We start from the raw sequence: 22,803 nt of genomic DNA, 5'->3' as shown, positions 1-22,803 counted from the left end.
ACACTCTCCAGGAGGTAGGTGTATCGAAATCCAAGTCTACCATAAAAGACTGCATGAAAGTAAATACAAGGTGCAAGCCACTCATACACATCAAGAATAGAAAAGCTAGATTGGACTTTGCTAAAAAAAAAGTCTAAAAAAGCCAGCACAGTTCTGGAAAAACATTCTTTGGACAGATGAAACCAAGATCAACCTCTACCAGAATGTTGGCAAGAAAAAAGTATGGAGAAGGCGTGGAACAGCTCATGATCCAAAGCATACCACATCTCTATAAAACATGGAGGAGGCAGTGTGATGGCTTGGGTGTGCATGGCTGCCAGTGGCACTGGGACACTGGTGTTTATCCATGATGTGACACAGGACAGAAGCAGCCGAATGAATTCTGAGGTGTTCAGAGACCCTGTCTTCTCAAATCCAGCTAAATGCAGTCATATTGATTGGGAGGTGTTTCAGAATACAGATGGACAATGACCCAAAACATACAGCCAAAGCAACCCAGGAGTTTAGCAAAGCAAAGAAGTAGAATATTCTTGAATGGCCAAGTCAGTCACCTGATCTGAACCCAATTGAGCTGCATTTCACTTGTTGAAGACTAAACTTCGGACAGAAAGGCCCACAAACAAACAGAAACTGAAAGCCGCTGCAGTAAAGGCCTGGCAGAGCATTAAAATGGAGAAACCTCAGAATCTGGTGATGTCCATGAGTTCAAGACTTCAGGCTGTCATTCCCAGCAAAGGTTTTTCAACCAAGTATTTGAAATGAACATTTTATTTTCAGTTTTTTAATTTGTCCAATTACTTTTGAGTCCCAGAAATGAAGCGATTGTGTTAAAAAAAAACTTTATTTCCTCACATTGTTATGCAATCTTTTTGTTCAACCCACTGAATTAAAGCTGAACGTCTGCAGTTCAACTGCATCTGAGTTGTTTAATTTAGAATTCATTGAGGTAGAGTACAGAACCAAAATTAGAAAAAAAAGTCTCTCTCCAAATATTTATGGACCTAAGTTTATATACTGTAGCTCTTCTTTGCTTCCAATAAGGATTAATTAAATCTTAGTTTGGATCAAGTAAAAGGTACTGTTTTATTATTACAGAGAAAAAGGAAATCATTTTGAAAAACTTGGATTATTTGAAAAAAAATATATATATTATTATAACAAGATGTATTTATAAAGCTCCAACATATTCTCTGGAATCAACCTGAATTCAATAAACAAACGCTTTCCAGGAGGTGTTTGATACTGGTTGCTGCTGCTTAAACAACAAGCCCTGAGGTATATGTTTGCCTTAAGGCTAACAGCAGCTGTACTACCTGCAGCCAAACGTCTAGCTGAAAGCCTTGGCTCCAACCAAACCATGGCTCCTCTGTATTTTGTCTTGTGCTTATGCTTCCTTAGCCAAAGGCATTAACAGTCGCTTTGAAAGGCGCTGAAATATAATTATTTTAATTATAATTGTTGAACTTACCTCACAACTAGAAAGCCATAAAACTTTACTTTTCACACAATTTCACAAGAATGTCAACTTGAGGGTCTTTCTACTGTTTTTTAACTGCACTAATAGTGATCTGATATTGATGAAAAGTTGTGGCAGGATGGCCATCCCAAGTTAAACTGCTTTGATCAATTTACTTTTGGAAAGCACCCTAAATAAACTCACCCTGATGTCAGGGGGGCATTCCTTTGGCATTAAATGACAGTCCATCCATTGATTGAACCTTCTTGAGCTTAAGACATATTCTGGAATAAACGTGTTTCTCCTGAGCTCACAGCAGTGTTTACTATGGTTATCATGCTCTAGTTCTTGTGCAACCTATTCTCACTCTGGTCACTGCTAATAATACTGGACAAATAACTATATTTCCTAGCAGAACACTACAAATGAAGGTATGTACATAATGAAAATGTTTTTGTTTTCACAGTGCTTGTTAGGAATCCTTTTCCTAGAATGCCGAAATACTTGGTTATCTGGCAGTACACTGCGTACAAATACCACTGGGATCTATTTAATTGGAACCCTTACGCCTTTAAAAATAAAATACATAAACAAGCAGCCATCATGTAAGCAAAGGCAGCAGGTTCAATATGTTTTTCTGTGTACTAGAAATAAATACACAAATAATATTATTATATATGAGAATGTGCTGAATGGGGAGGGGAATGGAGAGCAGACGCCCCCTCAAAGATCCTGAAGTCTCACCAAACTGATTTCCAGCACAAAGAACACAATGATTGTGTCCTCACAGTACCTCACTTAGATCTATCTGAGCCAACTTTGGCAATACATGAAGAATCTTATTTGCAGCTGCTCAGTGGGCCTAATCTACTAAGGGGAGGAGCTAACACTGGGCACAGAACATGATTGTGAATATTCTATTGCAAGTAACAACTTTTTTGTGGCTATTACTTGCAACTGATTTTCTTTGATCATTTATGCAAAATCAGTAAGTCAAAATCTAGTTGAACTGCACCTTGTTTTTAAAGTCAGGCAGGCTAGATAGAGCCGTGACAAGCTCTAAACGTTGCTCTGCTGTTAGTGTTGCCCTGCTAGTTTTTAAGTGTGGAGTGCTGCCCATCACAGATTCTACAAGTGTTTCCAAGTGTGGAAGGACACTACCTCAATTTGGGCAGAATTTTTTGTCAGACCTTTCAAAGTTGTACTGTTTACTTGTGTTCTTAAAAAGGAACTCTGGCATGTTCCATTATGTATGAACCGTTTGTTAGTTTGTTATTCAGTGCGCTCTGGGAAAATTTTGTTACCTCTAGGCAGGGCCGGAACTAGGTGTAGGCAGAAGAGGCACGTGCCTAGGGCGCAAAGGTGGAGGGTCGCCAGGCACGTATCTCTTCCTACACCTACCCCTAGTTCCAGAAGCTGTGGCAGCAGTTTTTCTCTGCTTGTGAGTGTGCGCGTCCTCTGTGCATGTTCGCATGTCATTGGCGCAGTAGCGTCATCGGCGCATGCGCTCGTCAATACAGCAGGGGGGCGACGTAGTCGGCCAGGTTGCCTGGGGCGCCTGGCCGACTTGGCCCTGCACTGCCTCTAGGGCAGTTGCAAAAGTGTAGTTTCATACCTCCCAATTGTCCCGTTTTCTGCATGACAGTCCCGATTGTGACAGCTCAGCCTCAGTCCCTCGTTTCTTACTGAAATGTCCCGACTTTCTCTCTGATCTCCTGTACTGACTCCAGAAAAGGGTACGAAGTTTCTGAAATGTAATTAAAATAAAAGGCTTTTTGGCAGAGGGCCCAGAACATTCAGCAGCTGCACATAGATACTTGTGTAACAATTTAAGATAAGCAAAGAAACAATTGTAACTATTTGGTAGAACTGAGACTGGCAGCTTAGAGGGCAATTCACTTTCATTGGCAAAACTGTTATAACACAAAAAACATTGCACTAAAACTCCCAGAACTACAGTATAACTTACCAACGTTTCATAACCTGACAAATTTTGTAAAACGGACATGGTAAATAAGGGGTGTGGCCACAAAATTTCTTTGTCCTTCTTTTTGTTTTTTCAAATAGTGGGAGTGTCGTTTTCAGAAATGTCACTGACAGCATAGATGACTATGCAGCAAGGAAGTGCAATTAGAAGTGCCATAACCAAAAGAGGCAATCTTAATAGTGATCCAAAGAGGGGTAATTGAATAACATCCAGGGGCTGTTGAGGTGTTTACAAAAGTGATCTGTTGTGTAGCCAAGTTCTTTCGAGGCACATTTCCAATAGCATTAGAACAGAAAACAGCACACAGCACAATATACACAATCATAATCACAAAATCTATATTTAAACAGAGACAGAGCCAGAGCAGGACAAAGAGATTATAGCACATCAATCATTAACATCAAAATAATGGCTGCCGGGTACTGACTTATTCTTCATTACTGTACTAGAAAATGCTATCTATATACATTTCCCAGCAAACGAAAGAGATGAACTTTCCTAAGAATTCCCTTCTGCATCTGCATCTATTAATTGTTCAGTATATAAATAAAAACTGGGTAACTAGATAGGCTGTGCAAAATAAAATAAAAAAAGTCACTGACTAACTCAGAGTTAAAGAGCTGAAAAGCAGGGAATCATGTTCTGTTCTGTTATAAATCCAGTCACTCCAGCCTTTATAAATTACATGCATACCTCCCAACTGTCCCTTTTTCGGAGGGACAGTCCCTCCTTTGACAGCTCAACCCGCAGTCCCTCATTTGTACTGGAAAGTCCCTCTTTTCTCTGCACTGAACAGCCAGAAAAAGAAACAAAGTTTCTCACTTAAAGGAAAACTATACCCCCAAAATGAATACTTAAGCAACAGATAGTTTATATCAAATTGAATGACATATTAAAGAATTTTACCAAACTGGAATATATATTTACATAAATATTGCCCTTTTACATCTCTTGCCTTGAACCACCATTTCGTGACTCTATCTGTGCTGCCTCAGAGATCACCTGACCAGAAATACTACAACACTAACTGTAACAGGAAGAAGTGAGGAAGCAAAAGGCAGAACTCTGTCTGTTAATTGGATCATGTGACCTTACATGTGGTTTGTATGTGTGTACAGTGAATCTTACGATCTCAGGGGGCGGCCCTTATTTTTTAAAATGGCAATTTTCTATTTATGATTACCCAATGGCACATACTACTAAAAAAGTATATTATTATGATAATGGTTCATTTACATGAAGCAGGGTTTTACACATGGGCTGTTTTACTCAGTATCTTTTAATAGAGACCTACATTGTTTGGGGGGTATAGTTTTCCTTTAATTGGCTTTTAGCAGAGAGCCCAGAACAGGTAACAGGTGCAAATAAGATACTTTGTAACAATTTTGAGACACAAAAACACAGTTTAGATAAGGAGAAATATTTTCATAACCTGCCAAAATTTTGTAAAACAAACATGGTAATTAGGGGGTGTGGCCACAGAAAGGGGTGTGGTCAAAAAATTGCTGCGCTACGTGCGGGAAAAAAAATTTTGTCCCTCTTTTTACTTCCAAAATGTTGGGAGGTATGTACATGTTTTGCTAACTAACTAAAATGAAAACCAATTGCAAATTGTCTTAGAAAATCATTCTTTACATTATAAAAGTTAACCTAAAAGGTGAACAATCCCTTTAACTGCACTTGTTGTCATAAATGACCCCTAAAGTCTCATGTATATATTTTCTTCGGATTTATTGGCCGGCACTAGCCCACTGACCCTGGTTTTCTACAGCAATACAGTCAATACTGGCAGTTAGTAAGGTCTTTATTCCTTGAATTCTTCTGTAGAAAGATGGTGGCTGTAATGGTGTCAATTCAGATAACACAGATGGCAACGTGGAGGCTATGATAGGGTTTGGGAATAGCAAACTTCACTGGGATCATGGTCACACGAGTAACTTGTAGATTTTGTCAGGGTGGTTAGGCTTTTTGATTTGGCCCTTTTGACAAATTAGATGACTACAGTAGGCATATGGCTAGTATAAAGGAAAACTTCCCTTTATTAAAGGGGTGGTTCACCTTTAAGTTAAAACTTCGTATGTTATAGAATGGCTAATTCTAAGTAACCTTTCAGTTGGTCTTCATTATATATTTTTTATATTACTTTCAGAGTCTTTTGAATTATCTTCAGAGTCTTTTCAGCTTTCAAATGGCGGCCACTGACCCCATCTTAAAACAAATGCTCTGTAAAGCTAAACACATAGGGGCAGATTTATCAAGGGTCAAAGTGAATTCGAGGGAATTTTCAAAGTAAAAAAATTCTAAATTCAAAGTAATTTTTTGGATACTTCGACCATCGAATAGGCTACTACGACTTTGTCTCAAAGTAAAAATACTTTGAATATCCGACCATTCAATAATCGGAGTACTGTCTCTTTAAAAAACTTCGACTTCAATACTTCGCCAAATTAAACCTGCCGAAGTGCTATGTTAGCCTATGGGGACCTTCTAGAGCATTTTTCTAAGTTTTTTGAAGTCAAAGAAAAATCGTTCGATCGATTTTACTTAGACCGCAAAATGATCAAATAAGGTGTAACAAACTTCAAATTCGATATTCGAAGTAAAGCCATTCGATGGAATTTCGAAGTATTTATCACTTCAAAATTCGACCCTTGATAAATCTGCCCTTATTGTTATCGCTACTTTTTATTACTCCTATTTCTTTTTAGGCCCTCTCCAATTCGTATTCCAGTCTCTTATTCAAATCCATGCATGGTTGCTGGGGTAATGTGGATCCTAGCAACCTGAAATTGCAAGCTGGATAGCTGCTGAATAAAAACCACAAAAAATAAAAAATGAAAACCCATTGCAAATTGTCTTGCAATATCACCCTCTACATCATACTAAAAGGTAACTCAGAGGTTAACAACCCCTTTAAAATCTATAATAGTAAATATATTTCAATTTGATTTATATTCTGTTTTTAAGAAGTGTACAACTGCCATTAGTACATTTTTGCGTGGACAACAGAAAGACGTCAGACTGAAGTGCCAATGCTATTAATGGAAGACAACTTAAAGCATCACTAGAGGAGACAGATAGATAGGAGAAGACATGATTTTGTTGCTAGGTACTGTTCCGATTGTTCCCCAAAATCAGATTAACTGAAGCCCTCGTCTTCCTGACACTCTTTTGTACAGATTATTTTGACAGACATTGCCATGGGAGCAGTACATGTACAAAGAGAAACAAGAGGCCTAGCAACAGTTATTGGTTATTAGAGAAAGAGAATGAGCACATATTTCCCCTTCAGGGTGACTTTCTGAACTGGGCTGCCTCATTTTTTCCTCTGCAAACTCTGCACACTCCAGTTCTAAAAGCAGCCAGATCAGTTTTCCTTTTGGCAGGGCCCGAGAAGGCAACAAAGGCCAACGCAGCAGATGTAAACAACGTATGCAGAAACAAAGCCAAGTCAGACTGTGCAACACACAATGCCAGCAAAGCAAAACAGTCATCTCTAAGTACTGTACATGCTATAACTTTGAATTCTTCTCCGTCATCAAGAAATTGTATTGTGGTCTTAATGTAATATACGTTTTTTTGCAGGTTTTTTAAACTAATACATATAATTGAAGTAATGAAATCCACATATGTTTTCAAAGCAAAACACTTTGGAACTCTAGAACCTCTAGAAAAGGAAGAGCCTATTAATAACCAGAAAAAACACTGCATACCGTATCTGCATTCAAATACAAAAAGAAAAATGTTTTATTTAAGATAACTACTGTATATTACAAATATCAATGTATAAATAAGCAGAAACAGAGAGTGTCGAACTGGGATACCAGGGGCCCACAAGAAAACCATAGGCTGAGGGCCCACTTTCCAAACTATTATACCTACTCTTCCACTCAACCTCTTTATTCTCCTAGGGGCACATTTACTAAGCTCGAGTGAAGGATTTGAAGTAAAAAAACTTTGAATTTCGAAAAAATTTTTGCGTACTTCAGCCATCGACTAGGCTATTTCAACCTTCTACTACGGCTTTGAATCGAACGAAAAATCGTTCGACTATCTGACCATTCGATAGTGGAAGTACTGTCTCTTTAAAAAAAACTTCGACTACCAACTTCGCCACTTTAAACCTACTGATCATCAATGTTAGGGTATGGCCCCCCTAGTCTCTTTTCTCTACATACTATACTATACTCTATTTTTACATTATTAAAGGAGAAGGAAAGGCTAAAATTAAGTTAGCTTTATTAGAAAGGTCTATATAAATACACCAATAAACCCTCAAAGTAATGCTGCAGAGTCTCTTTCCTTCTATTGTGTACACATGGGCTTCTGTATTAGACTTCCTGTTTTCAGCTTAAACCTCCAAGGCACAGCCTTGAGCATGCTCAGTTTGCGCCTCTCCCCCTCCCTGCTGTAATCTGAGCCCATAGCTATTAGTGACAGGGAGAGACTCAGGCAGGAAGTGATGTCACACCAAGCCAATATGGCAGTTGCTATCCTAAACAAACAGAGAACAATTCAAGAGCTGTTTACTCAAGTATGGTAAAGTGTTTTGCAGAATAAATAAAGTGTTATAGCTTGCACTATTGTGGCTAATCGAATTGGCAATGAACTGCTTCAGTAGCTTTCCTTCTCCTTTAAGTCTCTTTATTCCCATAAAGAAATAGAGAAAGACCATGAAATAGGCCAAAAGGTTCGAAGCATGAGAGCCCACCGGGAGTTTTCCTGGTATCCCGATGGGCCAGTCCGACACTGGAAACAGACAAGGGCTGAGTGGGATGGAATAAACTTTACCGTAGTGAAAATAACCTACAGCAGCTCTATGTGAGCAAATACAATGGCTGCAGCTTTTTGTACCTTTAATAATCCTTAACGTCTTTGTGATGATAGTCTCTCCTTCAGGTATGTTTTTAATACTTGGAAATAGTCCATTAAGTATAACTCACCAGATAAATAAACATTCATTATAATAAAAGAAGTGGAGGTGCAAGTTTAATCCTGCCATGACAGGCTAAATCCAAAGGGACAACAAAGGCCTAACCAACACTCTCTCATGCTTTCAAGTTGGATTTAGAACTAAATAAAATTAAATAAAATTGGTTTGTTGCTTTGAAATAGCATGGCTTTAAAGTAGTAGCATGTTTATTTGGAATGGGATTCAAACGATTAGGGCATTTGATACTAAATCACACTTTACATCCATTCCTTTTCTTTACCCCTAAAGATATCTGATGCTCCCATTATTGGCCACTTCTACATGGTGCAGGACCAAAGGGGTGATTTTCTTGCCACAATCAAAGTCTCCAAAAATTACCTTGAAGGGAACACAGAGTTTTACTTAAGACATTTTCTTTTGAGCACTGCAGATGTTTCCTTAGTGACACTGTTGTTGCTAGAGGAATGCCAGCCTCTTCTGTTGGCCATAGGCCAGTGCTGGAGATGAGCCAGATAAAGAGGCAGGCAGCTATAGAAGTCAGTATTATATTCAGCCTAATGCAACAAGCCTAGCCAGGACCTCAGCTGTCACCTCTTGCATTTACCTTACATGCCCCTGGTGTGTCTCCTACTACTAAAAAGCTGTGAGATACTCTGCAAGAGAAGGTTGTTCCTCACCCTAGCAAGAGCAGATACTCTCACACGTCTACATCTTTTATTTCAAATTAAAAACCATAAGACCAAAACAGACAAACAAATGTGACCCTGGCCTTACTTGCTAGCATTGGACTAAAGGTATGATATTGCTATAGCTGGTCCTGCAAATGTTTAATTCAGCCAGTGATGGACTTTAATTTTAGAGGTAATTTAAACCTGACTTAGCAGCCTAGTCATTGCACTTTGGAACTTGTATGGGACCTGGATCCATCTACATCATGCAGTCTAACAGTAGAACAGAATTGGATAGGGGACTTTATAAAAATGATGGTTGACAATTGGCACAAAGAACTTAGAGGGTACAAATCTAAGATTACTTTGGTTTTAGTAACCAGATCTGCTGTCAACATTCACCGCTCAGGAGCCTGAAAGCATCTGATTGTTTACTCGTTCTTCTGTAAACTGTATGCCTGTTACATTAACCCTTAAATTCCTTTACAATCAAGATTGTGGAAAATGTTTGTGCATCTGCACACCATACAGCACCTGGAATTTCAATATAACAAATAGTAAATTAAAATGGGCATTAGCTCACAAACTTTCAGGTCATGTGGGCAGCCATATCCCTACACAGAAATATTTCTGTAGGAACAAGATTTAACGGACCATACAGTTGGAACAGTAGTACTGCAGTTATTTTTGTATTATTTGCATGAAACTCTAAAGATGGTAATACATGGGTCAATAAAGTTGCCAACTCGCCCCATCAGACTGACTCTGCAACTTATAGGCCAACTCATGGGGAAATTGGAACTACATGCTTAACCTATATCTATAGCCAGAAATATATGAGACAGGTCGCTATATCGTTGGCAGTCAATATTTGACTCAAGGTCCCAAAATACATGGATCTCCACATGCATGGCCAACTTGAATGAGTTCACTCGAATAACTGATTCCAGTACAAACAAAATGTAACAAAATCCTGGGATGTCTGGTGATTTTAATAGAGTGAGCTCTAGGCAAAAGGAGACCCCCTATAAGATATATTGGATCTAACTGTCAATGAATATGTATGTATGTATGTATATTTTTATTTGTATAGCGCTCCTTGAGGGCAAATCACTGTACAGCAAAACCATAAATTAGAGGTAACAAACAAGGGGTCATTGAAATAAAAAGTAACAATAAGTGCATTATTAAAAATACAATTCACGTAAATATAAAATATAATTACAAGACAGATTAAGTGCTTAGTGTCAAGGAGACAAAAGGTTGGAGGACCCTACCTCGTAGGGCTTATGGTCTAAATGGGAGGGTAACAAACAGACACAATTCGGAGTGGTATTAAAGTGCTGTAGGTTAGGGGTCCCCAACCGCCGGGCCGCAGCCCAGAACTGGGCCACGGACAGTCCTGGACTGGACCAACGAACAATTAACGCTGCACGACGAATTGGACGCCGGCGCACCAAATTGGTTCCTGGTGCGGCCAAATTGGATGCCAACCCCTCCTTACCCCCTCCGACCCCCTGCCTATACCCCCACCTATCTTGGACGTATCAGGTGAGAGGAAGGGACGGATTTTGGCAATATTGCGCAAGAAAAAGTGACAGGTTTGGACAGTGGTGTTAATATGATCAGAGAAGGAGAGAAAGAGGAGTCAGAGATTAACCCCAGACAGCGTGCTGAGTTGACAGGGTTAATGAGCATGCCATCAATAGGGATAGTAAAAAAGAATATCTGAAACCCAACTCCTGCATGAAGAGAGAATAAAGAGAAACAGATGCTGAGAGTGGGACAGTGAAGATCAACTTGATTATTTCAGAAAAGGTACAGCATTTTTAATTAATTATATTTAGAAAACTTATTTCAGTATGCTGAAGCTTATATTAAATTGTCATCACTATAGCTCCCCTTTAAAAACATAGATGCAAATGTACCTTTAAGAATAACCGACCCTACCTAGAGTTACGAAACAGTTCCCTCTGGCTGTGATGCACGCAAAGGAGAACAGAGAACATAAACAATGTGAGCCGGCTCACGTGATTCTCTATGGCAGTGTCTCCTTTCTGTGCGCAGCGGTTTTCTTCAGTACAGACGTTAGCAGGTGAGGGAGGAAAGGTGATCTGCTTCACAGTCGCATTAAGTGCCTCGCTGCAGGCGATTTGTTCCTCAACGGGAAACGAGTTTTTTGAGAGGAGCCTGACACTGACTTTCTTCCATGGAGCATATAAGTTTATGGTCAAGTGAATATAAATCAGAACAAAGAGACTTTGCAGGAATCATTTTCTTTCTTTATCTTTATTCCTTACATAGAATGTTACTGTTTCTGCCATGAGAAGACAGTTTTAGCCCCCATGTGCCACCTCCATGTGCAATACAGTGTTCAGATTGCCATTAGGGTTGCCTTCCTATATATTTATCTTTTTTCCCTATTAATAACATTGGGATCAGCCATCATTTTTACAAGCCAGGCCGGTAAATTACCGGCCAGGTGGCAACCCTAGTTGCTATCCAGACAAAAAACAAAGTGCACAGTAGCAGGAAATTTACCCACAGTTTCTTACAAAAATCAATCATCATTATTAATCATTATAATCCTTCACAAAATCCTCAACGGCAAAATCTTAACCTATTAGATTAGATTAAGTTATATTTAGAACCAGACACTCTTCAGTTGTTGAACTAGAACTCCCAGCTCCTCGTAGGTGACCATGGGTTGTGGGAGTTAAAGTTTAGCACTAATGGTGAGCGACTGGTTCTAAAACCTGAAAGTCAAGCCATTAAATCCTGCCTTTCAGTAAAGTACACGGAGCAGATTTATACATACATTCTATGATAAATAAAATGTGAGTACATACATATAAATAATGATCTACTCTAATTAATGATCTACTCACCTAGAATAGCTGCAGGCCGCCCTTTTCTCCTGGACAGTGGCTGAGAAGTGACAGTGATCCACTACAGAGAGCCAGGATCAAGTTGAATCTTAAAGCTGCAGGCCAGGACCCAATGTGATGCTAAACTTAGCCCTGCACACTCTTCTCTACTTGAAAACAAAGACAGGGGAGCACATGACTCTGCAGATCCAAAACAGATGACGTTACCTTGCAGCAGCCAATGAGCGAGCTGCTGAGGAATTTTGGGAAGTGTAGTTTTTAAGGCACTGATGTCACAAGTCACCACCTTGTTTCAGCCAGAGACTCGTTTGTGAGCGTCCATAAGCAGTATATGTGTGGTGCTACTTGTTTGTCAGCCCTGAGGCTCTGATCTTTCATAGACAGGGACAGCCCTTGTCTCGTGTTCCTTTCTGGAGGTGGGGGTTATTCTTAAAGGAATATTACACCCTTTATCAATAAATTATACGAGGCCAGCAATTAAACCATTATGTCTTCTTAGGGAGGAACTCCACGGACGATTCTAGAGCGATCCGACGCGCTGTGCAAAACCGCAGGCGTCAAATCGGATGAATAAAGTAAGTGAATGCATTGTCGGATGGTGTCGCAGCGTTGATCAGACTTGACATGACTGTCAGATGCAGATGCAGCCGGATCAACGCTGCAACACCATCCGCCGCATCCGATTTGACGCCTGCGTTTTTTTGCACAATGCGGGTGATCGCTCTAAAATAGTCCATGGAGTTCCCCCCCTTATACCTTAAGGTGGCCATAGACTCCAAGATCCGCTCGTTTGGCGACATCGCCAAACGAGCGGATCTTTCCCGATATGCCACTAAACTGCATGGCTATATCAGGGGTAATTCGAACGTTCGGCCGTATGGCTGAACGATCGAATTACGATGGGCCAAGCGGCTCCGAAGGGTCGGTCGGGTAAAAATCCAACCTTCCTGATCGATATCGTGGCCAGATATCGATCGGGAAGACCCGTCGGAAGCCCCCATACACGGGCAGATAAGCTGTCAAATCGGTCCAAACGACCGATATCTGCAGCTTTATCTGCCCGTGTATGGCCACCATTAGCCACAAGAGGTGCTGTTTCATTAAAGTCCATGAACTATTACTGATTATATTGCATACCTCCCTAATTTTGGAAATAAAAAGAGGTGCAAGCAGCGATTTCTTTTGACCATGCCCATTTCTGTGGCCACACCCCCTAATTACCAGGTTATAAAAAGTCTAAGCATATTTTTTCTTTTTTTCAGTTATTACAGTTTTGATAATGAAGGTGAATTGCCCTTTAAGCTGTGAGTCTAAGTTCTCCTGTTTATCTTGATTGTTACCATTACTTATTTGCTTATCTCAAAATTGTTACAAAAGTATCTTAGTTGCACCTTGTGGCTGTTCTGGACTCTCTGCCAAAACCCAATTAACTTTGAAACTTTGTATCTTTTTCTGGCTGTTCAGTGCAGAGAAAGTCCTGATATTTCAGTACAAATGCAGGACTGCAGGTTAAGATGTCAAAAGCAAGACTGTCCAGCTGAAAACGTGACAGTTGTGATATTGTGTCCAGGCTTAGATTCTGGGACTTAGAGGACATGGACCCCCTGAAAATGAAAGGCTGTTGGGACTCTATCCCTATATGGTGGGTGGGAGGATAAATACATCAGGAATAGTCAACCTGCCCCACATACATGTACTTTCAAAACCCACCTGGGGGCAAATTCACTAAAGCGCGAAGTGGCTAACGCTAGCACAAATTCGCCAGCATGACGTAATTTCTTTACTTCGCCGATTTACTAGCGGGTGCTGGCGTAAATTCCCTAGCGAAGTGGACCTACTCTAGTGCTACTTCGCACCCTTACGCCAGACGAAGTTGCGCTATGGCGAAGGGACGTAACTACGCTAATTCACTAACTTGCGGATTTTCATGAACGTTAACTCTTGCGCCAGACTTACCTCAGACCAGGTGAAGTGCAATAGAGTAGATAGGGCTTGCTTCAAAAAAAGTTGAAAGGGTGATAGGCTGAAAAAGATATACATTTTTTGGGGGTACCCTCCTTCCCCCCTACATTTCCTAACATATGGCACCTAAACTATACAGTGGGCACATGTATAGGGCAAAATAACAACTGTATTTTATTTTCTGAAGCTTTCCCAGGCTTGTGTAGTGTAATGTATTTGGTGCTACACATACGTCCATTGTACTTTAACTTGGCGCGCGTATGCAAATTAGGCATCGCTAGCGCAACTTCGCTTTGCTTGACGAATTAATGCTAGTGCAACTTCGCTACTGTTCGCCTCCCTGAGCGCAACTTTGCATTTTAGTGAATTTGCGTAGCACTGGCGAAACTACGCCTGGCGAAGTGTGGCGGAGTGTGGCGAAGGCATCGCTAGCGCATTTTCGCTGCTTAATGAATTTGCCCCCTGGACTTTAAATTAGTAGCCCAATTTGGCTGGAAAACTGCCAACCCGGCAACCCTGTGTTGAAGTGAACTTGAAGTGACATCATCAGAAGTGGGAAGGGCAAAAAAACATTTAAAAGTATTTAATGGAGTAAAATAAAGATCACATAAGATTAGAAATATTGGTAACACCTGCCTGAAGACCCACATATAGCCGCACCCAAAAATCTCACCAGAACTCTAGGGTTTTTGCGTTAAGCCGCAGATGCTCTACCTTTGGTACTTAGGTTTATATCAAAATGCCTTTCTTTTTAGCTTTTCCCCGACCTATTGATATAATATTGGCATCAAGCATTATTTTTAGTGGCTGCTACCACCAGCTGTGCCATTGGATTACAACTCCAGCAGCTAACAACAGCTGAATGCAGAAGGGATACTGGGAGTTGTAGTGAAACAATACTCTGAGGTGCTTGTTATGTTATGTCGCCGTGTTATGAACATGGGTCTTCCCTTGACAGGGGCATGAGCCCAGGTGAATCAATCCTGACTTGCTTATGCCTATTATATCAGCTTTTGCATGCTAGGGGATAAAAACGAATGGTAGACATACACAAGAAAAAAAATTCCACAGAGCTCTGCCAATTTATACATTTAGGGGAGCATTTGACAATGAGGATGTACAACTACATCACCCCTAAAATATATGAGCCTCAGGCCTCTATAGCGTAAATTCTGTTTTTTGGGTTTTTTTTTAAAATACTTTTAAAATACTTTCTCTTTCTGGGTCACAAGGACATTAACAGGAATATCACATATCGGGTCCCTTTGCAATGCAGGAGTTGGTGACTGCTGTATTGAGAGCAAATAATGATTGCATGCATAATAATGATTGTTGTACAGAATCCATCAAAGTGAAACAAGTACAGCAGTGGCTGAAAGACTTGACTACAGTTTGTTAGAAGAGAGAATGCGTGGCACTGTTAGATACTGTAAATCTTCCACTAATCCAGTCATATAAGGCAGTCATTATACCTTACATGATTTGTAGGTTTAAGAAATGCTAAGTGACTTTACTAGTTAGGTTACTCTTTCCAGACAGCTCTTCTTGCTATTGCTAAAACTGCAACTGCTCCTGTTAACTGGAGCCTACATCTGGACACCTACCAGGCCTCTTTGGATGCTGAAGGGTTACAAGACTGAAACCTTTACGAAGGGCCTTATTTATCAAATTCAAAATTTTTCTGAGTATTCAAATAAAAAAGGTCAGTGCAAAGTAGAATCCACGATTTGACCTTATTTATTCATTTAAAAAAAATCACGATTTAATTGGATCGGAGGACAAACTCGATAAAATCGAGTGAAAATCCAAATCATCCGATTTGTTCGGAGTTTTCCCCCCAAATTGCTCGATTTTTTTGGGCTTCTTCCAGATAAACCATCATTTTTGGGATTTTTACCCAAAATTCACTCTGAAATAAGTGGATTGTTCAGGCTAATTTCCGCACAGATCACAGAAACTTCCAAATAGGACAGGGACCTCTCCCTCAGCAGGTCTGAGATGCCGGATTTTCGGATTCAGATTTTTTCCATCCTCGGGGTATAATAAATCTCAAAAAATTAGTTTCCCCCCCTAAAAATCTGATTTTATAGTAAAAACATAACATTTTGACATTCAGACTTTAATTAATAACCCCTAAGTGATATTATCTGGCTTCACAGATAGGTGCCCCTGGGGCCAGTTCTAGGAGGGTGCAGTATAGAATCGTGGGTAAAAGGTTCTGTATTGTGCATATTATCACCTGAGCCCAACCTGGAAAGTCTGGAAGACCAGAAGAAGATAGTGGATCACCAAAAACTCCCAGTTTTTAAACCTTTCCTCGATAATTGTTGTGATGTGCCTGGAGGCTTAGTTGGTCCTATTTACATAAAGTGTCAGGTTTTACTAGTTTTAATCAGTTATTTTTATTTCCTATGGTGCTCTTATGTTAGGCTCATTAATATTGTATTTTGACTAGATTTGCCTTAGCTTTCCTCCCAATTGCTATGGATGCAGTCCTGATCTGTAGAGATTGTTGATATCCTCAATTGTTCCTGTAGTCTCTTCTGCTTCTGTTCATATCAATTCCAAAGTAGTAATTAATTAAATAAAGGAAAATCATGCATTTAACAAATATAATGTATCATTAACAGAGATGGCTCCAATCCCAATGGTTCTGTTTCAAACACCATCCTTATGCTTATGTTAGCGATGTGTGGATCAAGAAATTCCTGAGCCAACCCTAACCTGCCACCTCCCAACCCACATCCAACCCAACCTGAACCTAAATATTTTTTAGATCTGCACGACTGTTTTTAGTAATGTCAGAGATAGTCAGGGACATGATATATACAATAACAGAGGGGACAGGACTGGGCAGTGATGTCACCAATACAGGAAGTTTGACCTGCAAGCCACCAACTATTTCAACCCAACTATTACATTTCTCTAACACTGTAAGGCACTCTGGGAGATCTGTCCCTAACTTAAAGTGCGTTGGCTCCTGGAGTCTATCCAGTGCTGGTGTCCGGACGCGTGCCAGCATCAGGTCCTCGGCGCTGGCGCACTGATGCCTTCTCAACATACAGATCATAACAACTACTTAGGGCAGTGCTGTCCAACTTCTGTGTTACAGAGGGCCGAAATGTTTCTGGCCTACATGAATTGCAATGCAATGAATTGACGCTACTGTTAGCCACTTCGCCCTTTAGTAAATCTGCCCCATTGACTTATATACAACCTCGGCAGGTCTGAGATGCCGAGATGCAGTTTTTTTGGGGTTAGTGACCCCCCATTTGAAAGCTGGAAAGGAGGAAATTAAGTAAAAATAAATAATAAAAAATAAATACTGAAAAGTTGGTTAGAATTGGCCATTCTATAACATACTAAACGTTAACTTAAAGGTGAACCACCCCTTAAATCTTTCATTCTTGGCAATAATGAGTAAAGTAACTTCAACTGCAGTTACAATGAATGAGTAAAATAATTGATATTGTACAAAGCCAATAAACCCCAGACAGGCTTTGCAATAGGCTTCAGGGAAGTTCTAGTCACAGGATAGTTTTAATAAAATTCAGTCTGTATGTTGCTCTTCTGCCACTAGAGGGTACGACACACAATGGCAAATTATCCACTGTTGATGCACATATTTTTATCAAATGTAATAATTGGTGATCTGTAACACAGCAAGAGCATTCTCAATATGTGGGTAAGCAATGCAGTAACGCTTTAATGTAGAAAAAATGGGAAAAAATAGCATAAAAAATAGCATTTTTCATATTGTTTAACTCATACATAATAAGGGACACATTCACCAAGCTTGGGTGAATGAATAGAGCGAAAAAAACTCGAATTTCGAGTCGTTTTTTGTGCTCCTCGACTATCGAATTGGCGTAAATTTGCCTTAGTAGAATGATTTGAATAGATCGAGCGAAAAAACGCTGCGACTATTCGCCCATTCGATAGTCGAAGTACTGTCTCTTTTAAAAATCATTCGACTGCCTACTTCGCCAGATTAAACCTACCGAATGGCTTTAAAAGCCTATGGGGAAGTCCCATAGGCTTCTTTTCTACGTTTTTGATCGAATCATTCGATTGATCATTCGATCGAATGAAAATCCTTCGATCAAATATTCGATCGTGCGACTATTCGCCGGGCGAATATTCGCCCATTCGACTATTCGCCAGCGCGTAAATTCGCCCGAATTCCCTATTCGATTCTATTCCCCAGTCGAATTTCGAGGGATTTAACCCCTCGAAATTCGACCCTTGATACATCTGCCCCTAAATGTAGTTATGTAAGTCAGCCATGCAAATGTGCAACAATAACATCCTTTACTCTTGGGGGGTTATTTATTTATTTATTTATTAAAGTCTGAATGCCAAAAACTCGAAAAATGCGAGTTTTTTTAATATAAAATTTGAATTTTTAGTGGAAAAAACCCCCTGAATTCTTCGATATTTATTAAACACTGAGGGTGCAAAACGTCCAAAACCAAAAACCGACCATCTCAGACCTGCCGAGGTTTTATGTAAATCAATGGGAGAGGTTCCTATCCTATTTGGAATTTTCTGTTGTCTGCCCTGAAATTAGGCCGAAAATCCTGAAAATACGGATTTTGATAAAAAAAACCCTTAACCCTAATAAAATGCCCTTTGGGTTTAATCTGCTGCTGAAAGGCACTCATCTCACTGGGTAGCAGGGCCCTCTCCAGCGCACATGCTGATCTACCAGACCCGGGTTTTCCATCCAGCATCACAACATATTAACTTTCAGAAATATATTATTAAAAAGTTGGTTTATGTTTGCTTGGAGTCTAGCAGTCATGAGAAAAAAATAGCAGTAGCCAAAAATAGACCAAGAACAATGAGATATTTAAATAGCTAATTCCTTGCACAGAGACTGAAAGAGTTTAAAGAGCACAGAAGAGAAAACGCTGAAGCTGATTTGAACAATGTTCTATGTTACGTTGCTTATAATGAAATTATGATCATGTTAAAAAGGGCAATCATAGACTTGTAACCAGACCTTCATAGTGATGGGCGAATTTGCGCCGTTTCGCTTCGCCGAAAAATTCGCAAATTTCCAGCGAAATTTGGGAAACACTGAAAAATTTGCAAAACGGCGCCGGCGTCTCGTTTTTGACGCCGGCGTCCATTTTTTGACGACAATTTTTTTTAAGACAATTTTTTTAAAAAAAAAAATTTTTGTCATTATTGTTAATTAGTGACAAGAAACATTTTTCCCACAGATTTCAATGCATTCTTTGTTTTGCATATTCTCGGAGTAGCAAAACGGGTCAGATTTGCCCATCACTATTGTTATTACATTAGGACCAATGGTAATATCGACCTTGCTGTGTAAGTATCGACCTTGCTGTGAAACTTCAGCCGATTTAGGAAAGTCAAATCAACGCATATATTTTACCACCGAAAATTCACTTTATTGCCAGTAGGAGAGCATTTGGAGGATATTAGTTGGCCACAATTGCCCTAAGTGGCCCGGCATATTTATCAGGCAGGTATAGGACCAGTTACCCAGAATTCTTGGAACCTAGGGTGTCCGAAGTCCTAAGTCTACTAAAAAATAATTTAAACATTATTTAAACCCAATAGGATTGTTTTGCTTCCAATAATTATTAAATATATCCTAGTTGGGATCAAGTACAAGGTACTGTTTTATTATTACAGAGAAAATAGAGTTAGAAAATTAGTTTTAAAAATCTAATCTGTTTCATTAAAATGGAGTCTATGGGAGAGTCTATGCAGAAATACCGTATGTGATCTTTTAAAATGAATACACAACTTAATAAACAGTTATGCCTGGTGATGTCTAGTGTTTATTGTCACTGTTTTTTACACAGCACAAATAGGTCCCTATGTTGTTCCCCACTGCAAGTGCCTGTTGTCAGAATACTCTGAGCTTTACTGGGCTAGTCCAGTTTTGGTCCTTCCCAAAACTGGGAAGGACCCAGGGGTCACTATTAGACAGTGTCAGACTGGAACGTTGGAAGCTTGTCAGGACAGCTTAGACTAGATTCACACTTACATACATTATCTTCTTTTCTCTTCTTGTCCCAGTTATCTTGTCCGTAGAACCTCCCTTACTTTGTTCTCATCTCTTGTTCACTTTAACCTTATCCGTCTGTATCTCCCCTTTCCTCTTTCTTTTCTTTTCTTTTCCTTTCAATTTCTATTTTCTCCTTTTTGCTGTTTCTCTCTTACTCTTTTACAATTAGCTCTTATAGACTCTACATCGCACTGGGACTTTGTTCGATTGTCAAGTTCTTCATCAGGATGTTTGGGTGGTGGGGAATTTCCAGTGTCCATACGTTTTATCTTATCAGCTGGCATGTGGGTCTCAATTAAATGAATGATATTTTCTTGTAAAGTTTCCCATATAAAAACGTAAAAAAACCATTCAGTTGCTTGTAGCACAGTCAACCATGAGCGAGCAGTTAATGAAGGCCTATTGGCTGGCTGGTTTAGAGGGCCCTGAGCAGGTAAAGAACATCGCTTGCAACCCTTGCAGATTCACCTGTGTAAAACTAGTAATGTTTTTAGAAATATAACTGAAACTCCCTGAAACTCACTTCCTATGGATCAACATAGAGAGTATAAAAGTAAAACGAGGTCATCCAGTAGTAAAGCAGTTGGTATTTTATGAAATTAAAAAAGTCTTTATTAGGACATATATAAGCCTAACACGTTTCGTGCCTGAAGTGAGCTGGATCCTCTGGCTCAACTAGCAGTTAGGCAGGTTAAATCTAGACTTAAAAGGTTGAACATGATGGGCGTGTGTCTTTTTTCAAGCTAACGAATGTAGGGGAGAAGAGAAATCCTTCCCCTGCTTTTCTGTCTGTGACATCATTCAGCCCAGTAACAGGCTGGAGAGCGACCTGATTGGCTGGACACCGCAGTGCATCCTGGGAGGAGAGGGTGTGCCAGACTGTGAAGCTGTGTGTGTAGGCCCTGCTGGATCTGTGAGGTGTGCAGGAGTGCAGAAAGAGGCTGTCTGACCCTGCCATGCTGCTAAAGCTTCAGAGGAGGAAAGTGCCATTGGTGAGAGTGATTCTGGAGAAGAGTTATTTGTGATTCCAATGTGATCTGCCTCTGAGAGAAAGCGCTGAGTAAATCCCTTGAAGAGAGGATTTGCCACAGGAAGACAGGCCTTGTGTAATTTTGCCTGCTACGTGGGAAGCTGCTATTTTCCAAGGGAAAAGGTACTCTGGGGAAAGGTAGCGCTACCAGGGGAATAAGAGCTCTGGGGAAAGGGACATTGCAATTTGAACTGTGTGCTTTTAACCCTTCCAGACAAGTGGGACTGTGATACTATAAGAACTGTGTTTGAACAGATAGTTAAAACCTAATAGGGATTTAGGTGGTGTCCCTTATATTCCCATACAGGCGTGACTTGTGTATTAGTTACTACTTTACAGTTTATATAAAGTTAAATATTGTTATCCGCAAAGTGTGTGTTTATTATTTCCTAGGGGATTCCTCTGAGGTAAGTTCCTCAGTGCTCCCTAGGTGGAGGCACTGCGCTGTGATTCCTAGTTCCCAGTACTTTTCGACTTGCAAAAGGGACTCAGGGCCCCTGAATTGCCAAGGAAGCTATTATTTAAAGGGACAGTAACCAAAATAGCGTTACACGTACTATGTTACAGGAGTGTTCATTTCAAATAAACTACTTCTGGTTGTCCAGTCTGTACAAACATACCTATCAAAGGGATGACTATAGAGCTTGCCACAGTGTACCAGATGGAGCTCTCTGTTTACTTGTACCATATAGGATCTGTTATCTGTAAACCGGTTATCCAGAAAGCTCTGAATTACGGAAAGGCTGTCTCCCATAGACTCTGTTTTATCCAAATAATCCAAATATTTAAAAATAATTTTCTTTTTTCTCTGTAATAATAAAACAGTACTTTGTACTTGATCCAAACTAAGATATAATTCATTCCTACTGGAAGCAAAAGCAGCCTATTGGGTTTATTTATTATTTAAAAGATTTTCTAGTAGCCTTAAAGTATGAAGATCCAAATTATGAAAAGATCCTTTATCCGGGTCCCGAGCATTCTAGATAACAGGACCCATACCTGTATAGAATTTTAGGAGCATATTTGCCAAATGGTAACTTCCGGTACCTATTGTTCATTTTGGACAAAAGGGTCCCAATGTGATTAAATCCTTCAAATCGTTAGATTCGAAGGATTTTAATCCATCGATCGAACAATTTTTCTTCGACCACAAAATACTTAGAAAGCCTATGGGACCTTCCTCTGTAGGTTTTAGGTGGCGAACTAGGGGGTCGAAGTTTTTTTTAAACAGACAGTACTTCGACTATCAAATGGTCGAATAGTCAAACGATTTTTACTTTGAATCGTTTAATTCGAAGTCATAGTCGAAGGTCGAAGTAGCCAATTCGATGGTCGAAGTAGCCAAAACAAACATTCTAAATTCAACGTTTTTTTTATTCTATTCCTTCGCTCGAACTAAGTAAATGGGCCCCCTACGGTTCTTATAATACTTTACAAAAAAACATAGGGGCCCATTTACTTCGTTCGAGTGAAGGAATAGAATAAAAAAAACTTTGAATTTAGAATGTTTGTTTTGGCTACTTCGACCATCGAATTGGCTACTTCGACCTTCGAATTTCGAAATGTTTTTTTTGGCTACTTCGACCATCGAATTGGCTTCTTCGACCTTCGACTACGACTTTGAATCGAACAATTCGAACTAAAAATCGTTCGACTATTCGACCATTTGATAATCGAAGTACTGTCTCTTTAAAAAAAACTTCGACTCCCTAGTTCGCCACCTAAAACCTACCGAAGTCAATGTTAGCCTATGGGGAAGTATTTTGTGGTCGAAGAAAAATCGTTCGATCGATGGATTAAAATCCTTCATTCGAAACGATATTTCGTTCGATC

At 39.8% G+C, this 22,803-nt stretch overlaps 1 protein-coding gene across 2 annotated transcripts in view; it reads right to left on the bottom strand.

Annotated features, from left to right (window-relative positions):
- LOC108718179 (kelch-like protein 24) overlaps positions 1-12,245 on the bottom strand; it is a 37,026-nt gene extending 24,781 nt beyond the window's left edge. Inside the window, exons 1-2 of one of the 2 annotated variants that reach the window (XM_018265852.2) lie at positions 11,933-12,245; positions 3,072-3,203 (exon numbers count right to left, since the gene is read on the bottom strand). The gene's annotated coding sequence lies outside the window, so the exon portion shown is untranslated. The remainder of the gene's footprint in view (positions 1-3,071; positions 3,204-11,932) is intronic. The other variant, XM_018265851.2, reaches the window with a different exon arrangement.
- Positions 12,246-22,803: the final 10,558 nt, after the last annotated feature.

Source organism: Xenopus laevis, chromosome 5S, assembly GCF_017654675.1.
Source record: "Xenopus laevis strain J_2021 chromosome 5S, Xenopus_laevis_v10.1, whole genome shotgun sequence".
NCBI classification, from domain to species: Eukaryota; Metazoa; Chordata; class Amphibia; order Anura; family Pipidae; genus Xenopus; species Xenopus laevis.
The sequence above is the reverse complement of the archived record's forward strand: the minus strand, read 5'-3'. Positions and strand labels throughout refer to the sequence as shown.